General features: G+C 41.9%; 1 protein-coding gene across 1 annotated transcript in view; it reads left to right on the plus strand.

Annotated features, from left to right (window-relative positions):
- GBE1 (1,4-alpha-glucan branching enzyme 1) overlaps positions 1 to 22,372 on the plus strand; it is a 356,294-nt gene that overhangs the window by 294,418 nt on the left and 39,504 nt on the right. The gene's annotated exons all lie outside the window — the stretch shown is intronic.

Genomic DNA, 22,372 nt, shown 5'->3' on the forward strand with positions numbered 1-22,372 from the left:
GAGATCTCCGTGGAATCTTGCTGACTCTTCAGAGTCATTGAATCCAAAACGGAAATCATCCTCCCTACACATTATGATGCTCTTTAAAAAGTATTGCTTTTGTCATCTCTATTCCAGTTACCAAAGTCTGACTTTGAGTCATTTCAGTGGCTCCTTCCTTTTCATTGTTCTTAACATTTAGTCAATAGCCATGTCATAGCTTCCTTCTTTTTCATTTCCTTTTTCCATTTACCTTCCCATATATTTTTCTATGTGTATTTAATTTGTTGAGGCTTTTACAATTTATAATAAAGCATTTCCGCCTGTATAATTTCTCTTACTGCAACCAATGTACAAAGTCAGCATCCTTATTATAATTTTCATTTTGAGACAGTGTAACACAGTGGGTAAGAGTTCAGTTTTGCAGACTATCTGCCCAGATCCCGATCCTGATAGCTTTACTTCCTAACTGTATCATCTTAGGCACATTATTTAATCTTTCTGTGCATCACCTTCATCATCTGAGAAACGGAGATTATAATACCTAATTTATTGGTACGTGTAAGAATTAAAATATCCTATCTAATAAAGAGGGAATATGCTAATTGACCCTCATGCCATCACAAAGATGGCGGCCCCCAAGCCAACAAGGAGGAAATATGCTAATTGACTGTCCCACCCTCAAAGATGGCAGTGCCCACAGCCAATAAGGAGGGAATATGCTAATTGACTGCCCCGCCCTCAAAGATGGTGGTGCCCACAGCCACAAGATGGTGGCGCCCAGTCCCCTCAGCCCCGCCAGGGTGGCAGGCACGCAGCACAGCTGGGCTCATCCCCAGGCAGGCCCGGCCGCTCTGCACCCCTGTCTCTGGAGTCCCCCAATCCCCTCAGCCCCCCAGCCGCCCAGGGCCGGCCTGAGGTGCCGGCAAGCCTTGGATGGCGGCTGCTAAGCCAACGCCCAAGGCGCAGGCAAGCCTCATATGTCAGCTGCCCAGCCACCCATGGCCACCCGAGGCTCAGGTAACCAGGGCCAGCTGAGGTTTGTGCTGCCAGCAGTGGCAGTAACAGAGGTGTGATGGGGCGTCACCTTCCCCTGATCGCCGGGTTGCCTCCTGCCCCTGAGGGCTCCCAAACTGTGAGAGGGGGCAGGCCAGGCTGAGGCACTACCACTCCAGTGCATTAATTGTCATGCACCAAGCCTCTAATTTAGTGATATTATGAGTTTGGAATGGTGAATTCATGTAAAAAATCCTATCTAATAAAGAGGGAATATGCTAATTGACCATCACTCTGTCACAAAGATGGCTGCACCCACAGCTGAGGCCAAGTTCCCTTAAGGAGCTTAACGAGCAATCAGCAGGGATCTGAGGCTATGCCCTCCCCTGCCCCCGTGGGTCTTGACAGGGGACCTCAGGCCACATCTCCCACCCGGCAGGGCTTGATAGGGGACCTCAGGCCGCGCCCTCTGCCCTGGCGTCAGGCTGAGGGTCCTCAGGCCCGCACGCCCCACCCAGCGTGGCTTGACAGAGGACCTCAAGGTGCACCCCCAGTGCTGGGTCGGGGGAACTCAGGCCGTGCCCCCTGCCCAGCGGAACTTGACTGGGGAACTGAGGCTGCACCCCCCTGCTGGTGGGGCTTGATGGGGGACCTGTGGCTGTGCCCCCCCTCCTGGTGCTGGGTTGGGGGCCTGAGGCTTCGCCCCCCCCCCCCCACCTGGCAGGGCTTGACAGGGTACCTCAAGGCATGCCCCCTGCCCCGGTCTGGGCTGGGGGACCTCAGGCCATGCCCCCCGCCCCAGCACCAAGCCAGGGCACCTGAGGCTATGCCCCCACGCCTGGTGGGATTGACAGGAGACCTCAGGCCATGCCCCCCACCAATCGGGGCTTGACAGGTGATCTCAGGCCATGTCCCTCACCTGGCGGGGCTTGATTGAGGACCTCAAGGCACACCCCCGCCCCGGTCTGGGCTGGGGGACCTCAGGCCACGCCCCCTGTCCTGGCACCAGGCCAGGGGACCTGAGGCTACGCCTCCTGCCTGGCACGGCTTGACAAGGGTGGGACTAGCCGGGTCTGGAACTAGCCCAATGGGGGGTGGCACCGACCGGGTCTGGGTCTCACGTGATTTTAAGGTACACGTGGGTGGGCGGGGCCTTGACTCTGGGTCCCATGGTGAGCCCCAGACTCTGACAGGAGGAAGGTTTTCATATACATTTTACTAATTTTCTTTCATCTCTGACACTTCTATTATAGAGAAAGGGCAAATAGCAATATTAAATTATTTCCTCTAATTAATTCCCTTTTAATGTGCATGAATTTCGTGCACCGAGTCACTAGTGTTTGATAAATGTAAGTTCTTACTATATTACAAATATGTAGCTTGTGGTTACATATTGTAAGTGACAAACGGAGTCCTAAAGTTCACGTCTTTTGTATCTACATCCCATTCCTCCTCCACTCTATGACATATAATTTTGCCTATTTTTAATTTCTATAAAATAAATTATATGTCAGTTAGTAGAGTTACTTCCTTAATATGTTTCCATTCTGTGCTCCCACTATGCCTAGAAAGTGTTTTCTCTTCTTTAATGGATCCCAGAAATATGTTAAAGTAAATATGTATGTATTCTTGGATGCTGGTTTAGAATGTCTACCAAGTTAGGAATATTTAGATATTCATGAGTCTTGATATCTGTCACTTGGAATGTTAAAAGTTTCTTTTTTACCCCAAATAGCTAACACATTTAATGTTTTTTTGTAAAGTTTCAATTAGTTTGGGGACAACTTTGATAAATCTGTTTTATACATTTATGTACCAGCTTGTGAGGGAGCCAGGTAACTATTGTGCCATAATTCTGAATGGTTATTCTAATCATGTTTTAGTTTAATTAGAGTCTCTTGACTATTTCTTTACTCCTTAGGCATACTATAGCATTTATTTCTGAGTAGCTTTCTTTATACTGTTTAAAACTTAATACATCATGTTCACTTCAGATTGAGTAACTAAGAGATTTGTTCTATGATAGGACCACATTTCATACTATTTCACTCTGCACTATGCATATATGTTCTAAGTTTACATAGAAATTTATCCTACCCTTATCCTATGTAATAAAAGAGTAATATGCAAATTGACCGTCACTATGACACATAAAGATGGCTTCCCCCATGTGGACACAAGATGGCCACCACAAGATGGCCAGCATGGGAGGGCAGTTGGGAGGGACCAGGCCTGCAAGGGAGGGCAGTTGGGGGCTACCAGGCCTGCAGTGGAGGACAGTTTGGAGGGACCCAGGCCTGCAGGGGTGGGCAGTTGCGGGGGGACCAGGCCTGCAGGAGAGGGCAGTTGGGGGGAACCAGGCCTATAGGGGAGGGCAGTTGGGGGCAACCTGGCCTGCAGGGGGGGGCAGTTGGGAGAGACCAGGCCTGTAGGGGAGGGCTGTTGGGGGGAACCAGGCCTGCAGGGGAGGGCAGTTGTGGTGGACCAGGCCAGCAGAGGAGGGCAGTTAGGGATGACCAGGCCTGCAGGGGAAGGCAATTAGGGGTGACCAGGCCATCAGGGGAGGACAATAAGGGGCTACAAGGCCTGCAGGGGAGGGCAGTTGGGGGCGACCAGGCCGGCAGTGGACGGCTGTTAGGGGCAATCGGGCTGGCAGGGGAGCAGTTAGGCATCAATTAGGCTGGCAGGGGAGTGGTTAGGGGGTGATCAGGCTGGCAAGCAGAAGCGGTTAGGGGCAATCAGGCAGGCGAGCAGTTGGGAGCAGTCCTGGATTTTGAGAGGGATGTCCCAGATTGGAAAGGGTGCAGCTGGGCTGAGGGACAAACCCCCTCTCCCCCGTGCACAAATTTCGTGCACCGGGCCTCTAGTTTTTATATAATTAGATTAAATTTACTTGAGTATTTACATGTATAAAATATTTCACTATATAAAGTAAAAGGCACAATACTGAAATGCTGCCCTTATTACATAGTCAAGATCAAAGTGCCAACCCTCTCTGCGCAGAAGGAAGGAAGAGGAACACAAGGTACATATCTTCCTTTTGAGTCTGCTCTTTTGAAAGAAACTTCCCATAATTCTGCTAGCATTTCACTGGCCAAAGCTTAGATTCAGAGTCATAAAGGGAAGTTAGGAAATGTGTCCCTTTTTTTAAAGCAATGCATCTAGCTGAAAATGTAATTTTCTCAGACTAAAAGAAAGATATGTCTGACATAGGCAATGATATTTAAGCTGGTTGTTGAAGAATGGACAAGATTTCTGGAGACAAAAATGGGCTTTACAAGTCAAGGACTACCTGGAGAGATGATATAGAAGCAGGGAAGATGGGCCATGATCATATTACTATGTGACTTTTGGTTTGATTGAAGCAAGGTCTGTGTATTTTCCAATATAAAGCTCAAAGGAGAGCAAAGAAACTGTACTTATCCAGGGATAAATACCAGGTAATAATGATGAACATTTCCAAATGGCATAGTTTAAAGAAGTGGTTGTATATGACAAAAATTAAACATAAAATTGATAACATTTCTAATTGTATTGCTTCATTTTTGTGATCTTTTCTTTACCAAACTGTTTCTCTCATTTAGAATTTTAACTCTTATGGAAGTGCAGAGAATGATTTAACCTGAGGAGGAGTTTAGGGTGTACCTACATGGAGGGTGGTGGTGGTGGTTTGTTACATCAAACCTCTGGAGGAGATTTTGTATGACTCTTGAAATGCATTATTTTAAAGACATTAAGTGTTTATGTGATTTTTGAATTATTTTTGGTAATTGCCTTCAAAGTCAGTTAATAGGCTAATTCATAACCTCATCACACACTATTTTAAAATTCAGAATCAGGATTGCCCAGAGCAAAAGGGGACACTGGAGCAGGCAAGTACAAACACTTGAGAACCTCTTTTGTTGGGGAAAAGGTTCATAGTGTTTCCTACAAGCCATCATGCTGCTCTGCAAGTTTTTTTCTCATTTCTTTGGCACCAGTGTCCTGAGAGGAGGCAGAAGCTGGCAGCAGGAAGGCAGACACAGCTAACTCGCTGTTGCCGGGAACTTGGAGGGATGGAAGCATCATCCAAGAGCACAGTGAAGCTGGTTCTTTGATCAAGTTATAATCAGATAAAGTCTCTATGGGGGACTTAGAGTTGCTGACTACAGAAGAAAGGCCGTGAGAGATAGAAACCTAGAAAAGCTGTAGCAGACAGACTGTGCCTTGAAAGAGCCTGGGATTCTTACAGAAACACGTAGCCTGGGAATCATACCAGGACTCAGTTAACTGATGTCAGTGATGGAGGGCAAAGGATGAAAGTGAAGTTTTTCTTTCCAATCTTATTTCCTGTGGTTACATGCTTCCCTTCTAAATATCTGTGCTGAGCACTCAAGAATAACTTATTAAGGAAGATGGTTAAACTTTTTTTCTTCAATCCTTATCCAAGAATATGTTTTTTATCGATTTTGAGAGAGAGAGAAAGAGAGAGAGAGATGGCTTGGTTGTCTCCAATACACACCCAGACCAGGGATCAAACCCACAACCTAAGTATGTGCCCTGACTGGGAATCGAACCCACAATCTTTTGGTGTATGGGATGATGCTCCAACCTACTGAGCCACCCTGCCAGGGCAATAATTGTTAATCTTACCTAATAATAGACAAACATGTAAATTGACCATACCTCCGCTATGCCCACAGCCAATCAGAGTAAGTATGCAAATTAACCCAACAAAGATGGTTAAGCTGCCTGGGTCCTAGGAACTTTCTCGGCAACCAGGTCACTCAGAGGTAGGCCCCGTGTGGGCCCTGAGCAACCTGGGAAGGGCCTGAGCCAGAGGGCCCCTGGCAGGGCCAAGCCTGCAATCAGAGCCGAGGGGGAACCAGGCCAGCAGGGGAGAGCAGTTAGGGGCGCCCTGGGTAGGGGCAGAGCCGGCCATCAGAGGGAGCTGGGGGGCCCCTGCCCAGGACCCGAGGCTTTAGGCCTGGGCAGGGGTGGAACCGTGATTGGAGGGAGCTGGGGGGCCCCTGCCCAGGCCCCAAGGCTTTAGGCCTGGGCACGGGCCAACCCGGCAATCGGTGTGAACTACAGAGGAAACACCTTTTCTGACTGCTCATTGGCTAAGCTCTCTGTATGCCACTGGTAATATTCTTAGTAATTTGGGTAATAAGAATCCAAAAAGATGATCTAGGGTTTTTCCACCACACTCCTGGAGAAAAAAACGAAGGTCCGCTGCTGGAGGGCTAAGAAATGTCATATCCTGCCCTAGCTGGTTTGGCTCAGTGGATAATGCCTCGGCCTGCTGACTGCCGTGGGGTCTGGGTTCAATTCTCATCAAGGGCATGTACCTAGGTTGCATGCTCCTCCCTGCCTCAGGCCCAGGTCAGGGCTCATGCAGGGGGCAACCAATCAAAGTGTTCCTCTCACTTTGATGTTTCTCTCTGTCTTTCCCTTTCTCTTCCACATTCTCTAAAAATCAATGGAAACATATCCTCAGGTGAGGATAAAAAAAAAAAAAAAAAAAAGACAGAAATGTCATATCTTATGAAAGACGCATCTTGAAAATGCCTAAAGAAAGTTGTCATTTTTTCATGGTGAAGGGACTGGAGGCCATGTTGATGAAAACACCTTGGTGGCTGCAGAGACTGGCAGTGGCTGCAGCAGTAGGATGATGTGGCTGGTGCCTTCCCCTGATCAGTCCAGTCGCCTCCTACAAAGGGAGGCCAGAATGTGACTTAGGCCTGTTCCCCAGGGGGAGCGGGCCTAAGCCATCAGTAGGACATCCCCTGAGGGCTCCCAGTATGTGAGAGGGGGCAGGCTGAGCTGAGGAACCTCCCCCCCCCCCCGGTGCATGAATTTCGTGCACTGGGCCCCTAGTCTTTATTATAATGTTTGATGTGAATGTTAATGATGAATAGCACCATATGTCACCAGTGAAGGTAGACCTCAGTCCTTGAGTTTGATTAAAAAAGAATTCAGAGACAAAGAATTCTAATTATAGGAGAAATTTTATTTAGAAAGTAACAGAGGTAGAATAAGTGAGCCAGCTGGACTGGGTAGACTCAGGAGGAAGTTACAGAGGCAAAGAAGGGTCCTTGGAGCTTAGAAGAAAAGAAGCAAAGGTACATGCCTTGAGGGAAGAAAGGGAAAAGGAAAGGCTCAGGCATGCTCTAGAGAGAGAACATGAGCTGAGTCCTTCATCTTAAAGAGTTTTATTTGTTTTCCAAAGGCAGGGATTTTAGGGGAGGTCTCAGTGGAGGGATCACAATGGAATATTTATCAGCTTTCCAGGTGTGTCTTTTCAGGGTCTTGGTCTCTACTTATTGGTTGTCGCCAGGGTAGGGTGTCATTGGTCATTGCATCTGGTCCTGATGTCAGTCTTGTTTGGCTGCTTTTCTGGGCCTGGAGCTGAAATACAACTGAGGCCTAGAAGTTACCTCTACTTTGACCATAACATTTATAGTTTTGTTTCTAAGATAACTGATGCAGGTCAGAACCTCATTGTCCCGAGGGCTTAATGCTTAAGGGAGTGGTCGTGCCAGAACACAATCATTGCTCCAGAGCACAGACAGACACAGAACCCCTCAGGACATTGTTATTATTATCATATTAATTGTCAACTCTCCTACACCGAACAATGTAAAAGAAGTATGTGTCTATCTATTTTACTTGTTATCTTATCCCAGAGATCTCCCCGATTTACTTTCTCCCGCCTTCCTGTTCTATCACTGATGGAGTTCATGTAACCCTATTGTCTTCTCCTTTGATTCTGATGTATAAAATAAGTGGTAAAACTAACATTTTCCAGAGCATTTCCTCAATCAGTTGAGATTTTGCTTCCTGGCAATTGTCAGTTTGCTCAAATAAACATAAAAAATCTCTACTAGGTTGGGACATTTCTTACATCAACATTTACTTGAAGGAATTTACCCTGACATTCCAAAGGTAATGTCATCATAGAGGCAAAAGGACAATGGACAGGCTCAGCTAAGGTCAAGATTGATCTTTAAGATACAGGCCTAGGGCATGACTACAGGCCATGGCTCACTTTCAGTTAGGAAGTTTTAACTTCAGACCATCCTGTGTGGTTACTTTAGGTCTATGAGTTTGTAAGGCCACCATTCAGGCCTCCTCTGGGCTTGTCATGTTTAGCATGTGGCCCTTTTCTTGTCACAATATCTAGTTCTTTATAAACCATGTTTGCATAAAAATAATAACCATTTTCAACTCAGTCTTATTTGTTTTGTTCATTATTTTACCCTTGGTTTTATTATACTTTCATTACTTATCTTACCTAATAATAGACAAACATGTAAAATTGACCGTACCTTTGCTACGCCCACCAGCCAATCAGGGGGAAACATGCAAATTAGAATGACAAAGATGGCAGTCACCCAGCTGCTCCAGGCCTGGAGTGGCTGGGCGGGGCAGGACACCTGCTATGAGAGGGAGGGCGGGGGTCAAAGGGATCTACAGGAGCGGCACTTCGGCCGCAGCAAAGACGAAGACTGCAGACTCCAGAGTCTGCAGCGAAGATGAAGATGGCAGACTCCGGACGGCAGTCTGCAGCGAAGATGGCAGACTCCAGTCGGAGTCTGCAGTAAAGACAAAGATGGCAGACTCCAGCCTGAGTCTGCTGTGAAGACGGCAGACTCAGGCTGGAGTCTGCAGTGAAGATGAAGATGGCAGACTCTGCCCGGCGTCTCCAGAGAAGATGAAGGCAGCAGACTCCGGCCAGAGTCTGCTGCAAAGGTGGCAGACTCCGGCTGGAGCGAAGACCTGGGTCCTGGATGCTTGAGGAAAACCAGTGCTGGAAGCCAAGGGAAGAAAGCCTATTGCACGAATCTATTTGTGCAATGGGCCACTAGTTTTAAATAAAAGCTGTGCCAAAAATGGCATGGAGGTCAAAGTACACATAGGGACAGGAATTATTTGAAATTTTGTCTCCTATTGTCATGGCATTTAGGATAGGAAAATACCCAAGGAGGTACCCAGGACTGTGGAAGAGAGACCTGAAGTGCTTTATCTACTCTTCTGATTGGCATCTTCTCCCTGGTGTTAGGAATATAATTCTTTTTCTCCATCCCCTTTCTACCCCTCGGCACTTTTGTCTGTTTTTTTGTATAGCCTTCAGACAACCAATTTTTCAATCAGAAAGGAAACATTTGTTAGACACTTTATCTTAGTCCCTATGCTTCGAACGTGGTATACAAAAAATAAGGTAGAACTTTCCATGAGCACCATGTAGCCTACTAAGGAAATCAGACATAATTTCCTTCTTCATTTTTTTTCTTCCAATGCTTATTTAGTAAATTATTGAGCATGTAGTATATGCCTGCTATTCCATTAGGAAGTAGGGATAATAGATGAAAATATAGGGTGTCTATCCCCAGACTAATAAAGAGACAGGCAAAAATAAAACAAACACATATAAACTGGACTATTTAAATAATTGTTTTAATAAGAGAAAAATATGTATCTAAGTGCAAGTGGAAGTACAAGCTGCAGGAGGTTACAAAGCCCTCATGGAGATTGAGCAGCTATAACATGGAGAATGACAGTAACATTAGCAGAACATGCAAGACACAAAGAGAGCACGGGTCAATAATAAATATACTTTATTTGTACACTTGATAGTGGAATTGGAAACACACCCTTATAGGTCTTTTTATAGCTGTTTTATTATCTTCCCTAATGCCTGTACATTCATAATATTCTTCCAACTAATGTTGTTCAAATTTAGTACCTAGTGCCAGGTACAATGGAAAGAACACAGACAGATCCAAGTTGAATAACCTTGATATTTTATACCTACATGACCTTAGAAAGTTTCATTACCTTCCTGATCTATTATCTGAAACTGGGAATAATTTCCCCTCCTGTATTGAAGGGTTTTTGTTATTATTTGAAATAAATGCTAAAATTCTAACACAAAAATCCATGTATATTGTGTGCTCTCAAGAAATTACTATTGCTTTTATTATTTTAATATAGTTTTATGATTACTTTCCATGTCCTTTATTTAAAACTAGAGGCCTGGTGCATGAAATTCGTGCACTGGTGAGGGGGGAGCAGCCCCTCAACCCGGCCTGTGCCCTCTCACAGTCCGGGAACCCTCGGGGGATGTCCCCTGGGGATCAGGCCTAAGCCAGCAGTCAGACATCCCTCTTGCAGTCTGGGGCTCTCGCAGTCCGAGACCCCTCGCTCCTTACCACCCACCTGCAGTAGAGGTGGGAGAGGATCCCGCCACTGCCGCTGTGCTGGCCAGCCATGAGCCCGGCTTCTGGCTGAGTGGTGCTCCCTCTGTGGGAGCACACTGACCATTGGGGTAGCTCCTACATTGAGCATCTGCCCCCTGGTGGTCAGTGCACATCATAGCAACCGGTCGTTCTGCAGGTCGTTCCACCGTTTGGTGGATTTGCATATTAGGGTTTATTATATAGGATACTTTTTCATTTTCTTGACTTAAAAAAGAGATACATAATTATTCTTAAATATAATAATGCTAATTCTTTAATAATTCTTTTTTTTATTGAAAAATAATTTTTTGAGTTGAGCTGAGAGAAAAGAAAGACAGACAGACAGACAGACATTGATTTGTTGTTCCACTTATTATGCATTCATTGATTGATTCCTTTATGTGCCCTGACCAGAGATCAAACCCCCCAACCTTGTCATGTGGGGACAACATGCTCTAAACAACTGAGCTACCCAGCCAGGGTCCTAATTCTTTAGTTTTTAAAATAAAACGGGTTTATAAGTGTGTCTACATTTATGCTACCAAATCTATATACTAGTATAATATCAAGTTCATTTGATTTTGTATTTATGGGCATTGCTAGTTAAAAGTGTATTTTGTTTGTTTGTTTGTTTGTTAGTTAATTTTGGACAACCTTGACCTAAGCATTTCCTTCATCCATGATCCTGTGTCTGCCCAATGGAAACTTACCACCCGAAGCAATTCTTGTCATGTAGATAAGTAAAGGGATTGAGGCGTTTTACCAAGGTATAAGCATAGTTCAAGTGGAAAATTGTTTTCCAAAGTGCCCAGAGCTCATTTGGCTATCGCCTTAAGACTTCTTGTGCATAATTTATCAAGGGGAAGGTTGAGGGGAACAGGGCAGAATGAGGGTGTTGACCAGCCTTGCTATGACAGCTCTAACCTTCAGCACCATTTCTGGTGCCTTTCAGCTATCAAGAGGCATGGGAATTAGTCATTTAGGCATTTATCACACTACTGTTGTCAGTTCTTTGTCTTTACCTTGAGACATCACTGCTCTTGCTCTCTTTCTATTCATCAGTGTCCTCTCTGGTGACCGAATCTCTCATGGTACCTCAGGTTTTAGTTCAACATGCCACACTGCTGCCATTGGCACTGTGTCCTCCAGGAAGCACTCCTCCCCTGGGTCAGTCTCCCGTCCCTACCCACCACCGTGTCCTTCTCTCTCTCTGGCCCTTCCTCCTCAGGCTTCCTCTACCTCATCTGGACCTGCGAGTGTTCCTCAGGCTTTGTTCCATTACAGTCTTATTTCTGCTGCTCTCTTTTCCCTGGGGGCTGCCCGCCCGCCTTGGTGGCGGTGCAGCACTGAGGGAAGGAGGAGCAGGGAGGCGGGGAACCACACGGTGGCAGGATGCCAATGGTGGCGTCAGCGCCCGGTGTCCGTTCCTTCTGTGCCCAGCCCGGTGACTGTCGCCTCCTCTCCTGACCCCGCCAGGGCCCTCGGGCCTGAGCTGGGATGGGGGACCGGGGGTGGGTGGTGGCAGATGCGGCCTCTTCCCCATGAGGGCCGAGGGCCAGCTCCCTCCTTGGGCCAGCGGCCAACCTCCTGCGGTCCATCCCCTAACTGCTCCCCCATGTATGAATTTGTGCACTGGGCCTCTAGTTGTAAAGAATGCTGCAGTGAGCCAAAACCGGTTTGGCTCAATGGATAGAGCGTCGGTCTGTGGACTGAAAGGTCCCAGGTTCGATTCCGGTCAAGGGCATGTACATTGGCTGCGGGCACATCCCTGGTAGGGGGTGTGCAGGAGGCAGCTGGTCGATGATTCTCTCTCATCGATATTTCTAGCTCTCTATCCCTCTCCTTTCCTCTCTGTAAAAAATCAATAAAATATATTAAAAAAAAAAAAAAAAAAAGAATGCTGCAGTGAACCTAGGGGTGTATATATTTTTCTAATTAGTGTTTAGATGTCTTTAAATATATACCCAGAAGTGGCATTGCTTGGTCATAAGGTAGTTTGAGTTTTAACCCTTTGCACTCGCTTGCTTTTTTCTCGATTCCTTTATTCTAATGTTAATCATGTCGAGTCAGACATCCGAGTGCAAAAGGTTAATGTTTTGAGAAACTTCCATACTGTTTGCATAGTGGCTTCACCAATTTGCAGTATCACCAAAAGTGCAAGATGGTTCACTTTTTTCCACATCTTTGCCAACAGTTGTTGTTTGTTGATTTATTGATGATAGTCATTCTGGAAGGTGTAAGGTGATATCTCCTTGTGGTTTTAATGTTAATTTCTCTGATTAGTAATGTTGAGCATTTTTTCTTATCCTCTTTGTAGAAGGGTCTAATCATATCCTCTGTCCAGTTTTTATTGTTTTGTGTTTTTTTTTGGTTTTTTGGTGTTGAATTGTATAGTTCATTATAAATGTTGAATATTAACCCCTTATCATTGGCAAATATGTTCTCCCACTCAGTGGGTTGTTGTCTCATTTTGTTGATTGTTTCATTTGGTATGCAAAAACTTTTCAGTTTGATGTAGTCCAATTTGTTCATTTTTTCTTGGGTTTCCTTTTTCCAAGGAGGATATATAAGAAAAAAAATAATACTAAGAGCAATGTCCAAGAGTTTACTGCCTATGTTTTCTTCTAGGAGTTTTAGACTTTAATGATAAATCCCAGGTGGCACTGCTGAGCTTTGTTCTGCCTGCCTCAGCGAGTGTACCACCCTTTCTCTCATCTTACGGACCTGATCAATCTCTTTTACTTCTGTGCCTCAAAAGAGATGACATTAGACCTTTAACAATTGCACAGGGAAACATCCAACCGTAACAAATACTTAAGGACTCCCTGTTTTGGCATAGTACACTGCAGTGTGCTGTGGAGAATAAAAAAGAAACATTAGGTGTGGCCCCTGCCAAGTGCCATATTGATCAGCATCAAAAGTAGGATGGGGGAGTAAGCTGCAAGTTTATTTTCTAAATAGGGAAATTGTGGGCCCTGAGTTAAAAATATTGTATGGTATGTTCCCACCCTTTGATGACTGAGTACTCACTGATAGAACTGAGGAAGACTGAAGCATTTAATTTTGAAATATGGACTTTTTAAAAGTTAGTCTTCAGTATACTAAAGAAGAGCAGGAGCTAAAGTTTTTTTTATATCCTCATTAGGATTGTACCTTATTCTCAGATATACATAAATTTGGTGTTAACCAAGAGTTATGTAATATCCATAGCATGGAAACTGTGATAGACTTTAATGAATTCCTAGGTAAAATTAGTATGCATTACAGTTTAGAGGATCAAAATACACAAACTCACTAATCAAAATGTTCAGCTTAACAGAGCTGGGGCTTTTTTCATTAGTTGTATTGTCTCAAATTTCATCACTGTACCAGCTGGCTTCTTGTCAATTTATAGTTTGGACCTTAACATCAAATAGCAAAAAATTAATTACAGGAAAAGAAGTCCCAATAGGAATTTTGTGCTCAGAGGTTTTTCACAATTAACCAGACATGAATGGTTGCTATTTACAGAGGAAATGGAAAGGGAGAGAAGAAATTAGTCAAATTTCCTGGAATCATTAATTAACTATAGCAATGTTTGTAACTTTTCTCCCTGTTTCAAAGCTGTTTAGCCAAATTTTTGAGCCTTCACATTTCTGGAAGCACCCACTTCTGTTACTGTATTGAATGCAGTGAATCATGGCATGAACTGTGAATTTTTGTACAAAATGTCCCAAGTGACAGCTCAAAAGATTACTCGCATCCCTTCATTTTGAAATGGGTAGCATTCTGTGCATCACATTAGTGATCATAGTCATGATTTAATGATCAGAGAGACCCTGCTTGCTGGTCAGTGCCAAGGTACATGTAATGCATAGTTTGTACTTGAAAGTGTTGTTGTCAAATGACATAGTCTTTGCCTCTATGTACTTGAGTCAGTTTAAACTGGACTTTTCTAAGCGTTTTATCTATTGAATAAACCAGCCAAAGGTCTTAAAAATGCTTTCCTCAATTTAGGCTTGTACTTTTTCCTTCTTCTTATCAGATAGCTAAGAAATTCTTACTTGTTATCCATTCTTAAGTTCCTAATACTCTAATACAGTGAGTGGTTCTTACCCATTTTTAAGACTTAGGATGCTTGGAGACTCTAAAGAAAACTTTTCTCCTCAGAATACACAGATTAACATACATACAACATTTTGCATAAAATGTCAGGGAATCACAAGGAATTCATGAACTGCAGGTTGTATTCATTCAAGAATATATACACACTAGTATATTATGTATGTGTGTATACATGATATATTTTTATATACTAGAGGCCGGGTGCATGAATTTCGTGCACAGGTAGGGTCCCTAGTCCTGGCCGGCAATCAGGGATGATCGGGGCCTTCCAGCTGCCAGCTGGGCCTTCCTGCACTCTGCACCACCCCCTGGGTGGTCAGCGCACGTCATAGTGAGCGATCGCGATCAAACTCCTGATCTCTCAGTCAAACTCCCTTTTATATATATAGATAACTTAGAAATATATATATGTATAGTTTTACATGGTTACATTAAATACTGACTCAGATCATGTGTCTACTATTCCATTAAGTTGTCTGTACTAAACATATCAATTACTTTCATTGCCATCACCTGAATACATTTACATTTCTTATTCATCTTTATTAGAGCAGCCCTTAGTTACAAGCTTATTTGGGTGGCCATATTTCACTGCACTGTCTCACGTGTGGCCACATTCCCTAAGTAATTTGTAGGCCATAAATGAGAAGAACATTCTTAACTTGTTTTAATGATATTATTTTTCTTTGTTAGGTTTGTGAGCTGAGAGCTAAATGTAAGATAACTAACAGGCATTTTCCACTTTTCACTGTTCAGAGAATGGTTCACCATTATTCCAAGGTCACTTTGAAAATCTTTCTGAGATTTGCTTCCATTTATTTTATGCTTGTGTTTACAGTTTTGAACCACATATGAAATTTAATGTTGCGTTTGTCTACATTAAAGTTAATTTGCCCCTTGTCAGCTCATTTACAACAGAGATAACATTTGAACGCCACTCTGTAGAATGTTCTGTCTGCAGTCACTAATGTAATTTTCCTATCTATGTCTTTGTTGTATGCAACTTTGTGTATCTTACAGTTTAAAAAGAAGCCTCCAGGAGAAGGTTTTCAGAAAATCTAAATTAGCCTTTAATAGAGATTAATAAATGATTCTCTAATAGAATAAGGTCCTCATCATATCTTGAAAAATTTTTAATAGTTCTTTATTCTAATTTAGAAATTCAATTTTATATTCTATATTATATAAGTATGTTTATTGAAATATCCTTTTTTTATAATCTTATTTTATTGTTTAAAGTATTACATATAGTAGTACATATATCTCCTTTTTTTTCCTCATTGACCTTCCCCAGCCTCCCCTACCCCCTGTCACATGCCCTCATCCCACCCCTCCAGTGTCTTGTGTCCATTGGTTGTGCTTATATGCATGCATTTAAGTCCTTCGGTTGACCTCTTTCCCCCATCTCCCCAGCCTTCCCGCTGTAATTTGACAGTCTGAAATATTCTTTAAAGTAGTGTTTTTATACTTGCAAAGGATAAATGAAGTAAACCTTAAAATACATGAAAATCCTAAATTAAATTATGATACCAAACATTTTCCCTGCTTTCATCTTTTTCTTATATTTTCCAAGTACTTAATTTGACCTCATACAATAAATTTTTTTTCATAATAGTTAATAATTTCTAGATATGTTATTGAAAAAATGCATGATTAAAATTGACTTACCTTAGATGGCACTAAAATGAAATTTTAAATATAAATGATGAAAAATGATTTTAAAGTAGTATCTTAAACATATATGTTAAAGAATATAATTTGTGTTTTTAAATAGTATTTTCAGTAACAATTTGCTAATGTGCCTGACTCTTCAAATAATTAGGAATGTTCAATTCTTGGGTAAAGTTTTCTCACACAATCATATCTCTTATTTACCTTTCTGTAAAATTTGTTCAATTAGTTTACATTCAACATTATTTTGTATTAGTTTCAGTAGAGTGGTTAGATAATCCTGTACTTTATAAAGTGTTGCCCCTGATATTTCCAGTACCCAACTGGCACCATACATACTTATTACGGTATTATTGACTATATTTACTATGCTGTGCTTTACATCCCCATGACTATTTTGTAACTTCTACTCTGTACTTCTTAATCCCCTCATCTTTTCAACCCAGTCCAGAGCCCTCCTCCCCTCTGTCAATCATCAGTCTGTTCTCTGTATCTTTGAGTTTGTTTCAATTTTGTTTGTTGATTTTGTTCTTTAGATTCCACGTATAAGTGAAATCATATGGCATTTGTCTTTCTCTAACTCACTATTTCACTTAGCATAATACCCTCTAGGTCCATCCATGTTGTTGCAAATGGTAAAATTGCATTCTTTTTTATGGCTGAGTAATATTCCATTGTATATATGTATCATGCTATTTATCTTTTGATCAGCTCTTTTAGATATTTAGTTTATCTTAAGGAAATATCAGACAAATGTACATATATACATTTATAAGACTGGCCATTTTTTATATTAATAAAATATTAGAAAAAATCAAAATGACTATCATGACAAGAATGATTAAATAAAATTGCATTATATGCACATGATGAAATACCACCATGGTGATGTATACTTAATGACATGGGAAATACATAAAAATTCAATATAATATAAGTCTACTTTTGTTCAAAATATGTTGTAGATAGGTAGATAGGTTGACTAGATAGGTAGGTAGGTAGATAGATAGATAGATAGATAGATAGATAGATAGATAGATATAGATATATAGCTATTAGTATAGATATAAGTGATATAAATATACTTACCAAAGAAGACACAGTAGTGTCTTAGTCTACTTGGGCATCTATAATGAAATTACCATAGATCAGGTAACTTTTAAACAACACAAATTTATTTCTCACAGTTTGGAGGCTGGAAGTCTGAGTTCAGAGTGCCAGCATAGCTGAGTGCGGGCCCTCTTCTGCGTCACAGACTTCTAGATTGCATCCTCATGTTGTGGAAGAGGCCAGGGAGCTCTGTTGGAGCCTCTCATGTAAAAGAGCACCAATCCCATTCCTAAAGGCTCCATCCTCATGACCCGAGCACCCCCTCAAAGGTCCCACCGCCTCACACCATCACATTGAAGATTAGGATTTCAACATAGGCATCTTGGGGGAGACACTAGCATTCAGACCATAGCAACTGGTTATTTGATAATATTTCCAGATACTTTGTGGATATATTTTATTGTGATTTCTAAAATAATATATCAGTATATTGTGTGTATAATAAAAAATAAAAGAAAATGTAATATTATAATAGTTAATATTAGTATAGATATTGAGCAGCGTATTGTGTCTTAAACTCTTCAAAATTATTTTTAAATAATGTATCTATCAGTATATTACTTGTACAATAAAAATAATGAATAAAAGAAAAATATGGCACTATAATATTAGCCACTATTTTAGTCACAGATTGTGTCTTGTGCTCTTCTACTGATTTGCATGCCTTATCTCATGTAATTGTAATTTGCTACTTGTCAATCTTTATTTATGCTATAGATTATATGGACATGAATTTTCATGCCAGAATGATAATGTAATTTCACATTGGATCGGTTTTTGGATGGAGTCCATGAATAGTTGAGACTGTATCCAATGTGTGTGTGTGTGTGTGTGTCTGTGTGTGTGTGTGTGTGTCTGTGTGTTTCTGGGTAACAGGTACTTACCTTTTAATCAGATTATGAGATGGGTTACTATTGCCCACAATAATTTTGCTGAAACTCACCATTCAATTCTGTACTGATGAAAAAACAAACAAAAAAGCAAACAAATAAAAAACCCTGTGCTTCCAAAGAGGGATACTGAGGTAGAAGAATTTATATTTTCACCTCATTCGTCTGAGCAGTTGGAAAAGATGACAGGTATCAAGAGTTGTGACCTGGGTCACATTTTTAAGAAGACTGGGAAGAATGAAGAGATAAGGAATCCTGTAGTACCAGCAGTGTGTTCTACCCAGCACAGAGCTCTGCTTTTATTTATTTATGTTTTAAATATATTTTTATTGATTTCAGAGAGGAAGAGAGTGGGAGAGAGAGATAGAAACAACAATGATGAGAGAGAATCATTGATCAGCTGCCTCCTACAATTCCCACACTGGGGATGAAGCCTGCAACCTGGGCATGTGCCCTGACCAGGAATTGAAACGTGACCTTCTAGTTAATAGGTCGATGCTCAACCACTGAGCTATGCTTGCTGAGCAGAGCTCTGCTTTTAGAAGGTGTTTATACTATTTAAGTGGAATGTAATCAAATGTATACTGTACAATATATACCATATGTAGTCCAATATATATATATACACTACATGTAGCATATATAATATTATCCTATATAATAAAGAGCTAATATGCTAATTAGACCAGATGGGGGACCGACCTTCCAGAATGACCAGTGTGCAGGAGGCAGGGGGCGGGGCCGCGAGGCAGCTGGGGCTGTGAGCGCCAAGGCACCCTTACACGAATTTCAGGCATCTGGCCTCTAGTGTGACTATAATAGTATATATAACCTCTGAGGGCTTGTTCAGAGGTTTTGCAGGATGAACATATAGGAACAATGAGAGAAGAGAGTGAAGAAGGGATCCTAATGTAGCAACCTGATTAATCCTATCAATCTGGGTATCTTCTAGCAAAATTATTTTCACTTTGAATTCTGCCTTCTAAGATCTGAAATAGCAGATAATTCAAAGGGCATTACTACTTGGCTTAGGAAAATTTGTTTGTATTATTAAATACATGAATAAATGCATAAGTGTAGAATGTTTGCACTTTAAAGAATGGCATCACGTTTCCTGACACCTAAGTGAAGAGGAGCCGCATTGCTGCCTTTTGAATTTATCCTGGTTACTTGTATGTCTGCTGGTCAGTTTCCTCCTCAGAATGACGGGGGCCAGGAATGTTAGCTTCAGTATAACTCTTCCTATTGCCCCTTACGTCCTTTGTTCTGGAACCACATCAGTAACGAGTGGAAGTGTGTAGCATCAAAGTTGCCATACCTTGAAAGCTTATAGCTGCCAGACCCTGTCCAAGTGCCTCACTTACCTCACTTGAATCTTAAAAGAGCTTTTATGAAACTTATTATCTCATTTTACATAGGAGGAAATGTAAGTACTGGGGAGGTTACATTGCCTAAATTCACTAAAATCACTCAAGTGGCCTTGCTGGAACTAAAGCCCCAGTCTCTCTGACTTGGAAGCCCGTGTTCACAGGCATCACACTGTCTATCCTCACTGAGATATACACTTCTATGCTGTTGTCCTTCAGGGTGTGGCCTCAGCCCTCCTGCTCTCAGAATATCACAGGGCGGCTGATGAAAATACAAATTTCAGCCAAGCACTCAGTCAGAAATCTGGGTCCCTCCTGTGTCACACAGTGGGAATATCATAAGAAATATTTAGACTGAAACATTAAAATTTAGCCAAATGTTGTAGACACTTTAATTTTTATGAAACTACCACAGACATATTTGTTTGGATGTTGTTTGTAGTTTGATGACTATGGTCCTGAAAAGTGAAAAAGTATTTGCAGCTCGCCTCAAAGGTAGTGGATCAGAATCAATGAGCATGAATATTTTTAATAAGCTCTCTAGGAATCTGTATGTTTTCTCTGGAGCATACTAATTGATTGGAAAGCACAGCTCTATACTATCTTATTACTACTCCCAAGGGGTGATGATATCACAAGTTCTTCTTTTTTTGGTTTTTGTTTTGGTAGCTTTTGACTCTGACCACCCTCCTTGAATCTCTTCTTAGCCTTCTGTAATTCTTATGTTCTGCTTCCTCTCCTAACCATTGTTCCTCTGTCTTCTCTGTCTCCTTTCTGCTGGCAGTTCCTTGAGCTGCTGCCCATGGCTATTTTCCTCCTGTGGCTGTAATTTCTGTTACTTATTGAGGCCTTATAACATACTCTTGCTCCCCATCCCCAGATCTTATCTGAATTTCAGTACCTTATTTTTAGCAATGTTACTCTAAATCCATGGATGCCTATATATTCTTCAGGTCTTAAATCCAGTATGCCCCAAAATGACCACATTACCTTCTCTCCACACACTCCCACTGTCATCATCTTCCCCTAGAACAGCCAGTGCTGTCACAGCTCAGTCTTCTGAGCCCAAAACTTCAAGTTGTATTCATACCTCCCTTTTCCTCAACCTCCATTCATTAGCCTGTCATCCAATCCTGTTGTTTCCACCTCAGAAATGCCACCTGAATCAGTCATTCTATTCTTTATTCTCATTGCAAGCTGTCATCTCTTACCTTATACTTTGGTGGTTTTTTAAAATCTTTATTGTTGAAAGTATTACATATGTACCCTTTTTCCCCCCATTGACCCCTTCTGGCCCACACCCACCCACCACCCCAGACCTTCACCACCCTATTGTCTGTGTCCATGGGTTATGCATATATGCATACAAGTTCTTTGGTTGATCTCTTCCCACCCACCCACCCCTGCCTTCCCTCTGAGAGTCAACAGTCTGTTCCATGCTTCTATGTCTCTGGATCTCTTGTTCATCTGTTTATTTTGTTCACTAGATTCCACATGTGAGTGAGATCATGTGATACTTGTCTTTCTCTGGCTTATTTCGCTAAGTGTAATACTCTCTTACCATATACTTTGGATTCCATTTTAGACTTCTTACCATTCAACTATCCCCCACACCCAGTGTCTTTTCCAGATTGCACCAGAGGTATTTTAGTAATAAACACATTTGAACTTCTCATTCCCCACTTAATAGGGCTTTTGGTTCCCTATTGCCTGCAACATAACATCCAAATTTCATGAGGCTTATCTTAATCTGACCTCTTCCTTTCTGTACCACCGCTTCTCCTCACCACAAACATTATTTTAGGGCTAAACCAAACTCCTTCACCAAGTCGGGGTGTAAAACCAGACTGTCTGGGTTCATAGTCCTACTACTTATCAGCCTCAGTTTTCTTCCCTGTAAACTTGCAACAATAAGAGTACCTACCAGCACTTGAAGTTTGTTGAAAGTGGGAAGAGCACTGCATGTGCCCATGATAAGCAGACATTAAGTATTTGCAGCTGCCTCTACTGTGACATCGTGATAGCAGTGATGTAATATTCTCCCCCAGAAAAGACTAAAGGAATTGCTTATTACCATTGGAGCCACCTCAGAGATCTGTAGCCATAGCAAAATAAAAGTATTTTGCCTATAGAAAGCCTGGATCGAGCTTGTATGCGACTATACTTTACTACCTTGTGGCATTTCTAGGCTCTCTAACATTCTCCACTAGTGGAAATCCCACTCGTACTTGGACATATTATATTCCCTAGACTGGCAGTGCCTTCATTATCAGTAAGGAATGAGCTCCACTACAGTTCTGGAGCTACATCATTTTGCCACGTGTATGGATGATGGAGCAAGCTATGCAGTGGCTACACCCTGAGCTGGTTGAATCAGGCTCCAGACTTAGGCAGGACTCCTAAGAGTAGCCGAGGGAAGTTCCTTGTGTCACTTTAGGGCATCCTAAAGTAAATAGGGGTCCATAGAGTCAGAAATCTGGGTCCCTCCTGTGTCACATAGTGGGGATATCAAGATAAATATTTAGACTGAAATATTAAAATTTAGCCAAGTGTTTGTAGACACTTTAACTTTTATGAAACTACCACAGACATATTTGTTTGGATGTTGTTTGTAGTTTGATGACTATGGTCCTGAAAAGTGAAATGTCAATTGCAGTGTTTCCTAGCAGAGGTTGCCATAAAGCAATTCTGCAATAAATTATTTCAGATTACATCCTACCTTATTAGTTTTTATTTATTAGAATATTAATATACTAGTTGCTTTAAAGTAGAACACACTTGTATTGGCTATATTACTTCCTAAGTCAAGTGAGAAATTTGTCTTAGAAAATTGTAGTGTTAATGGGGTAAATGAAAATAAATTTTAAAAAATAGTGTTTAATCTTTAAGGGCAGGGGGAGGGGGAAAGAAGCCATAAAGTAGAAATCCAACTTGGGGAAAACAGTATGAGCAATCTATTAGAAGACTAACATCTAAATTTGATAATTATAATGATAAATATGTATATATATGATATCATTTTATATCATTTTTC

Source organism: Eptesicus fuscus, chromosome 3, assembly GCF_027574615.1.
Source record: "Eptesicus fuscus isolate TK198812 chromosome 3, DD_ASM_mEF_20220401, whole genome shotgun sequence".
Classification (NCBI taxonomy): Eukaryota; Metazoa; Chordata; class Mammalia; order Chiroptera; family Vespertilionidae; genus Eptesicus; species Eptesicus fuscus.